Source organism: Eutrema salsugineum, unplaced genomic scaffold (assembly GCF_000478725.1).
Source record: "Eutrema salsugineum unplaced genomic scaffold, Eutsalg1_0 scaffold_24, whole genome shotgun sequence".
NCBI classification, from domain to species: Eukaryota; Viridiplantae; Streptophyta; class Magnoliopsida; order Brassicales; family Brassicaceae; genus Eutrema; species Eutrema salsugineum.
This window is the reverse complement of record NW_006256797.1, coordinates 526,423-534,987: the sequence shown is the minus strand read 5'-3', so window position 1 is coordinate 534,987 and position 8,565 is coordinate 526,423. Positions and strand designations below refer to the sequence as shown.

Below are 8,565 nucleotides of genomic sequence, written 5' to 3'. Positions count from 1 at the left end.
AATATCCGATGATAGTACTCTTGGAGAGTACATGCTGAGCCGAGCCAGACTGAGAACGAGAGGTCAAGTGATGAGGCTTCTCCAACACTCAAGAGAAGCCCATGCCGTTCTCGAGCCACCACAGATTTGATATATTGGAAAAGAGATCAACCGAGAGTGGACTATGCAAGGCGTTTCAAGAAGCTGAACATCAAACCAACACCCTACATTGATTATCATACACTCGAGATGCTTGGGATTAGAGAAGATGTAATCTGGTACATCGATGCACTTAGGCTGAGATCCTACATGGAGCTGAACCTTCCAACATATGCCGAGTTAGTCTGCGAGTTCTTAGCAACCGTCACCCTCCACCACACGAGGAGGAGGAGCCCCAGAGCATCTGACGGCATTGTGTCGTTCTCTATCCGCGGACAGACCTACTCACTCACCATTTCTGCACTTTGTGAAGCTCATAAGCTTCCGTACACTGATGGCATTCACCACGAAGAAGAACCTGATTTTGGCTTATGGAGAGAGATGGGTCATGGCGTCTATGATAGCGGGAGATCCAAGTCAGCCCTTCTTACTCATCCTGCAGTGAGAGTCGTACACAAACTCTTACCACACACGATTTTCTCTAGAGCCAACATGGGGTGTGTTTTGAAGACGGAGCTCATTACACTTCAGATACCATTTATGAACGACCCCCGACTTGCCTGCTTTGCTTGGATCATAGCACAGAAAATGGTGAAGGTGAAGCATGATTTACATGGTTGCGAGGACGCTACTACTGCTTATGGGAGTACTATTACAGCGATACTACAGGCTCTGGGATTCGATTTCTCATCTGGCGACCCACTTCCCGACGTCTGGTATGACCTACTCTATCTCTCTGGCGATCACACTATCTCTCGTGCCATTTTCGATCCAGACAGGTTCAGTTACAAGTATTGCACTGGCACCGAAGAGCACCGAGTCTGTTTACCTGCAGCATCAGTCCCGAGATTGTGTAACGGAGGACGTTGATGCGTGTCAACTGCGTGAGGGAACAAGTTTTACCCTTAATAAAAACAAATGAAAGCCGCAAGTGCACAGCTAATCAGTTGTAGTATTTAGGGATCGAATCCACAGAGATTTGTGTGCCTGGTATTCTTCTACAGTTTCTAACTTTATGTCTAGACTAGATTGGTTTTAGAGGTTGGTTGTTTTTCACGGATTAAACTAAAACTAAAGAAAGCAAATAAATCTATCCTAAGAATCAAGTAGAATAATCGAATGAAAAGGAAGTAAAGCAAGCAAAATATCGAACTAAAGCAATTGAAATGCAGATCTAAATAAGCAAGTAAAAATTGATTTGTTTGTAAACTATGGCTAAAAACGCTGAGCTTTTGGGAACTCTACAGGGATCATAATCGGTTTTAACACTAGGGTAGATAGATTGGGATTGAAGGATATCGATATATAGGGTTCTAGAGATAGAGTACGGCGGTATGACTACGTCACTGTCGTGATCATAACCAACTGTTTCTCGCAACCGTGACCAGTAGGTTTCCACTCTGGCCCTGGAAGGGAGAGAACGCAAGAGCTGCACAAGACTAGTCAATACTCACGATCTCGCCGCAGGTAGGTTTCCACTCCTACGGAAAAATCGCATGTTTCATTCTAGGGCTGCTACTTAATGAAAACTTTCGCAACACTAACTATCTAGATCAGACACTAGGTGATCAATCAAGCATACATGCAATAAGAACAAGAATAAACAGAGAACAAATTTGAAATCCCATATCTATAAACCTAGATGTCTTAATTGATAATGAGAGCCCCTTTCGGGAACCCTAAGCCCAACTCGGGATCTACTCAGACATGGCTGAGGTCGACATCATCATTGGTTTTAATAAAAGTAATCAAAAACAGTAAAGAAAAGAGATGAAGAAAGCTTCTCTATTGAAGAACTCGGACTTGAACAATCTTCTACAAAAATCGCATAAAAACGGCTAAAGGAAAAGGGTTTCTGTAAAGTATGAAGGGTGGTGTCTAAAAACGACCTAAATGACAAGTATTTATAGTCTTCAATACTCCATGGTCTATAGGTTTCCAGAATTGAGGCTGAGAATGACTTTGGGCTTCAGAAATATGGGCTTTAGTTGGAGTTAGTCGGTCGCGGTCGGGAATGACGTGACCGCGGGAAATAGGTGGCTGGCCGCAGTCGGGAGGCTTGTGACCGCGGGGAATGGGCTGGTGGCCGCGGTCGCGTGACTTGCTGGCCATCTTCGAATGGCTCCGGGGCTAATGGAATATCTTGAGATCCAACCGTTGGAATGTCTCCAAACCAAGTGTATTTGAAAGTTGGTTGATTCTTCTATAAGTTGTCCAATTTTGAGGGTGATCAGACGGTGAGAAGATCTTCGTCTCTCCATGAGAGTTCTGACGGTCTGCATTTATCCAAAAGAGTCTTTTTGTTCTAATTTGTTCCTATTTATCCCAAATTACCTGAAAAGTCTTTTAAAATCCGAAAACATAGAAATCCTTTGAAAACCTTTAAAAATGGAGTAAAAACACCTGTAAAAGACATTAAAGTGATCCATAAAAATGGTCAAAATCCGGTGTTATCAACTCCCCCAGACTTACTTTGTCCTCAAACAAAACAAAGGCTAAATCTCGGCGAGAGGTTTGAAAATGCAGGAACTAAACAAAATCTCAGAGACCAGACTTCTAGACCAATATCAATCAGTATGCATCAATTGGGAATAGCCTAGAAAATTCTCACTAGCAATACAGGCATAACTAGTCCTGAAATCTATGCACTAAGATCTAACTTCCAGTCAACTAGCTCTTAACATTCATTAAAAATCTCGGTGGTTCTCATCAAAGAAAGTCTAGGCAGGGCAAACTAGGCCAGGTGTCAAAAAGGGTTATTCTAGGGGTAAGGCTTAAAGTGTTTACGGGTTACCTGAAGATCTGGAGGATGCAGGATATTATACAAAACTGCAAGAGAGAGTGAAGCTGTTGGTATCCACAGTTTTCATTCAATTTATTCTTGCCATAGATTCCCGGTCTTATTCCTCAGGTTCTCTCCTAAGTCCCCCAGACTTAGATTTTTGTAAATCTTTCAAAAACATAGCTCTATAAACGCTTAGTAGTTGCTTCTTGCTCCACAAATTTCGACAATCTAGGACTCATTAGGCTTTTTGTTTTCCTCTCTCTTTTCATATGCTCGTTTTTTTTTATTTTTTAAGAGAGGGAACACCTTTAGATATAGAGTCATAGAGAGCACGAAATTACCAGTTAAAATCTGTCTTGTAAAGCTTCATGAGGTTTCTGATACTCTTCCTTCCCAATTCCATTCAGTCTCCTTTGTGAGTGACTGAAAACTGCGTCGCTCCTTTTCTCTCCGACGTTTTTGCACATATCTGCTGATATAAACTAAAGAGAGAATGCATGAGGATTGAAAACAAGGGTTTTGGGTTTAGGGTATGGTACCAGATAAAGATAAACTGGTCATCTAGGACGACAAAGAGTGGTAAAAGTGAGGGTAAAAGACGTCCTAGATGTGTATGTCGATGCCTGCCTAAAATCAATGATGAGAAAATTAGATGTCAATATTAAGGTCAAATAAAATGAGCTAGTATATCCTGTCAGAAAGAATCTCCATGAATAGAATTCCTCTGGTGGGAGTTCGTAGTGCAAGTATTCTGGCTACCGCCTAGTCTAGTGCTAACCACAAATGATTGTTTTAGGGAGACACAAACTGAGGCTCAAAGTTCAGGGTGATCTAGTATTATATGAAAGTTATGGGGGGGAAATAGACCGTTTTCCCCAAATGAGCTATCATGCATAGTGTAGAAGCGTGCAGGTCTAAATCATCATAGTTTTGTGTCAAACATTCCTGAAAAATACTTAATGGCGAATAGGTTATATATTAAAATTTAAAAAGTGCTTGAAATTTGAAAGCAAAAGCAAGAAAATGATTAGTACGGATAGACATCCTCCCCAGACTTAAATCACACTGTCCCCAGTGTGAAAAAGTTGGTGAGAAAATGGTGAATAAAAGCGAAATAAAATAAGATAAAAGAAATGAAAATGATGATAGAACCATGATGGCAGTGAAGTGCTGATCAATCACTCATCATCCGATGTGTCTGCTGCGAACTGGTGCTGCTCCTGTAGGAAAGTGACAACGCGCTCAAAGCGTCGTCCCTGTCTCTCAACTCTGCTCTCCAGATCAGAATGTGTGTGCGATGATGTCGATGATGAGGTGTGGCCGGTCGAAAAAGATGGCTGAAAATGAGCACGGGCCGCAGCTGCATCACACTTTGCCTTGGCCACTATGTATTGGCCAATGGTGAATGGTAGACGAGGTACAGATGGCAGAAACTCATCGGTTTCTGCAGTCCATCGCGGACGTCCTCCGTTACACAATCTCGGGACTGATGCCGAAGGCAAGCAGACTCGGTGCTCCTCAATGCTAGTGCAATACTCGTAACCAAACCTGTCTGGATCGAAAGCAGCACGAGAGATAGTGTGATCGCGAGAGAGATAAAGTAGATCATACCAGACATCGGAAAGTGGATCATCAGATGAGAAATCAAATCCTACAGCCTGTAGTATTGCTGTAATAGCGCTCCCGTAAGCTGGAGTAGCGTCCTCGCAACCATGTAAATCATGCTTCACCTTTACCATGTTCTGTGCTATGATCCAGGCAAAGCAGGCAAGTCGTGGGTCGTCCATAAATGGCATCTGAAGTGTAATGAGCTCGGTCTTCAAAACATATCCCATGTTGGCTCTAGAGAAAATCGTGTGTGCTAAGAGTTTGTGCACAACTCTCACTGCAGGATGAGTAAGAAGGGCTGACTTGGATCTCCCGCTATCATAGACTCCATGACCCATCTCTCTCTTCAAGTTAAAATCGGGTTCATCTTCAAGGTAAATGCCATCGGTGTATGGAAGCTTAAGAGCCTCACAGAGTGCAGAAATGGTGAGCGAGTAAGGCTGTCCGCGGATAGAGAATGACAAGATGCCATCTGATCCTCTGGGGTTCCTCCTCTTCGTGTGGTGGAGTGTAATAGTTGCTCGGGAGTTGCTCGTCTTCTTGAGTGCTGGAGCAATCTCATCACATAGTTTCTTCTTCTCGGTCTTGCTTGGTTCAGCATGTACTCTCCAAGAGTAGCATCATCGGGAATGTCCTCAGAGCTGTCACCAGTGCGACGGCTTCTTCGGGATCTGGTTTGTTCCATTTTTCTGCAAGACGAGATGATTCTTGGAAAAAGAGTGAATATGGATGCTGATTTTAACACATTAACGATCAGTTATACTAGTACTAGTATAAAGAGATTAATTAAAACCATGAGCAAGCAGAATTGACATCGAATCAAAGAAATCGAGTAGTTCATGACTAGATTCGGATTTTTGATGTTCTCAACATAGAAATCTTCTAAAAATCGGTTTTAATGAGCAATTTCCATATCAAATCTATAGGTTACCTAATACTAATCACTAATCACACAAGACTTAATAAAATTCATCAATTTTGCTGTTCCAAATTCGATTTTTAAAAAGCATGTGAAATCCAAATTCCAAAAATCTCAATTCCTCTTAAGCTAGGTGTTAAAATCAATTTTTAGATAACCTAAAAGGAAAATCTATTGTTCTTAAGTTATTTCCACCATCAATAAACCAAGATTTGGGCTTTTTAAGAAAACCCTAAGTTCTAAAATCAATTAAAAATGGCGAGTTTGAGCTTCATACCTTGCTGGAAAGAGAGATTTGATGACAGAATTGAAATCAGCTTTGAAAAAGAGTGAGGTTTGGGCCAAGAATCTCTTAAAAAGCTTAAGAATTGAAAAAGGTGTTCTATCTCCTAAATCTCCAAGTCTTTTGGAAGAGAAGAGAAAAAAAAGTTTTGATCCAAAAAAAAAATGCATTTCCTTTCTTTAAAAAGCGTTTTTGTAGCAAAAATGGGAAATTTACGGGAATTCTTAAGTTTACGGGAACTTACCTTTCTTGTCTTGCACGCAACGGAGGTTTAAAACTTACGGAAAATCTTAACGGGCTTTACCGGAAATACTCCAGAAATCACCGGGAAACTCCGGGAACTTTAGAAAAGCGGTGGAAATCCGCATTCCCATCTCAACGACCAACGGCCGCGGTCAGGAGACGCGCGACCGCGGCGATCGATCATGGGCTCGGCCGCGGTCACATTCACGGTGCCGCGGTCGATGCTCCCTTGGCCGTGGGTCGGTTGGTCGCGACCGCGGCCCTTTCTCCTGCGGCCTTCGTCCAACTTTCTGGTCTTTGCCAGGCCGAGCAGCCAAAAACCTACCCTTTCTTCTTGGTTTTTTTAATTTTCTGATTTTTTTGTGTTTTTGTTTTATAAAATATCTGAAACTTAAAAGAAAAAGAAAGCATAAATTGTAAAAAGAAAAGAAAACTAAAAGAAAGAGTACCTAAATGGGTTGCCTCCCATTAAGCGCTTTTGTTTTAAGTCGTTTAGCTCGACGTAGGCATGAAGAATCAGGCTGATTTGAATGGCACTCCACTTGATGTGCCCTTATCACTTCCGATCGCTGGAGGTTTTACTTCTTCTCCTTGAGGAGCCGTCTTCTTTCCTTTACACTTCTTTCGGACTTTAACATTGTTTAAAACCCTTTTTGTGTTTTCGATCAGCTCCTGGATGTGGTCCTCACTAGTTTCTATTGCATCCGGTGGAATGATGATCTTGATCTTTGCAAAAGCTTTCGGCTTCTCCTTTTCTTTCTATTTTGGCCGGTTTCCTTCGCTTGGAAAATCATCTAGGATAGTCGGATAAAACCTTCTGCGATCTACATTGAGGAAAACAGCATGCTGGTTTGCGTGATCGATTACTGCTCCTACGGTAGCTAGGAATGGTCTCCCGAAAATGAGTGGCCTCTCCTTGTCTTTATCCATCTCCAGGACTTGGAAATCAGCTAGAACAATCTTGTCTCCCACTAAAACTTGTAGATCATGAATCGCCCCTTCAGTATCTTTTTGAGATGAATCTCCAAAGATAACCTTAACCGTCAATGTCCATAAGGTTTTTATGCCCAATTTTTCGGCAAATGTCTTTGACATGATGTTGACATTGGCTCCGGATTCGCACAGGCAGTCTGTGAAACTGATTCCTGAAATGAAACATTGGAAAACAAAACCTCCCGGATCGTCGGCTTTTGTAAGCCTTTGAAACGGTGATCGTTGGGGTACCTTAAATGGCGGCTGCTTGGCATCGACATCCTTGTAAAGTGGTACAAAGATTGGGGTTTCTTCTTTCTTTCCATCGGTTCTGGCCTCTTCTACAGGCAATGTGGTTATGGCGTTGCAAAACCTCTTAGGATTATCTTCAACTCTTCCTGGAAGAACTCCACTTTGCCTCTTCATAGAGTCGGCTGTTTGGGCAACTTGTACGTCTAGCTTTTTGACGTGCGAAGATAAAGCTTCAAACTTCCTGTTCAGGTCATTGTACATGCAATCAACCTTCACGTTCATGTCTTTAGATGCTTTTTTGTTTGTCATAACGAGCTGTTGGATAGACTGTTCAAGTCTACCGATTTGTGAAGCTTGCTGGTTCGTCGTGACTCGTTGCTGTTGTACAAATTGATTGTTAAAACACGTACCTTGGTAGTTATATGGCTTTCGCGGTTGATAAGCTCTTGTCCCTCCGAAGTTTCCACCTTAGAACTTGTTTTGGAAGGATTTTTGCTGTGGTGGGTAGTACTGATCTTGAGGATTCTCCACATTTGGATTGCGGTAAGAGAGATTGTTGTAATTTGCATTCCGGAAGTTGTTGTTGAAGCCATTGTTGAAGCGATTTGGGTATGGTGCTTGTGCTCCTACATAATTCACCTCTTCTTCTTGAAAGGCTTGATTAATGTGATCGATATCACTAGGTCCTTCATCTTCTGCGCCATTGTTGGTCTCACAAGCATGGATTGGGCGATTGTTGCTCTTCAGAAGCTGACTCATCATGTTCTTCAACTCGGTTATCTCCTCGTTGTCTTTTCCGGCATGCTTCGTCGAGCGATCGTATTCAGGAAATCATTGCTATTGGCTTGAGCCAAATTTTCGATGAGGGCTCTTCTTTGTGCTATCGTCTTTTGTCCAACATCTCCATTGGTAGCTGTATCAAGCGAAACTTTTTATTTTGGTTGCAAACCTCGGTAAAATGTGCTCAGCAGGCTTGATCCAGGAAATCCATGGTGAGGGCAATCACGTTCATACTCCTTAAAACGTTCCCAGGCTTCATAGAAAGATTCAGTCGGTCCTTGTTGAAAGCTTGAGATCTTTGTTCTCAACAAGTTCGACCTTGACTTAGTATAGAAGTGATTGAGGAAAGCAGTTTTACACTCTTCCCAATTAGTAATCGATCCTGCAGGCAAAGATTTCAACCAACGGTGAGCTTTGTCTGCTAATGAAAAAGGGAACAACTTACACTTTAAATAGTCTGCTGGAACTTGGTTTGTTTTCATCATGCTGCAGATTTCTTCAAAGAGCTCGATATGGTCCATTGTGTTCAGAAGGAACTCCATGGAATTGGTTTTGTTTCACCAATGAGATGATTTGAGGCTTGAC

The 8,565-nt window shown here is 42.1% G+C and overlaps 1 non-coding gene across 1 annotated transcript; it reads left to right on the top strand.

The window, feature by feature from the left end:
* The first annotated feature begins 8,184 nt into the window (after positions 1–8,184).
* LOC112086080 lies at positions 8,185–8,289 on the top strand. The gene has a single exon (XR_002899304.1). It is a non-coding gene; the product is annotated as a small nucleolar RNA R71 (small nucleolar RNA).
* The last annotated feature ends 276 nt before the right edge of the window (positions 8,290–8,565 follow it).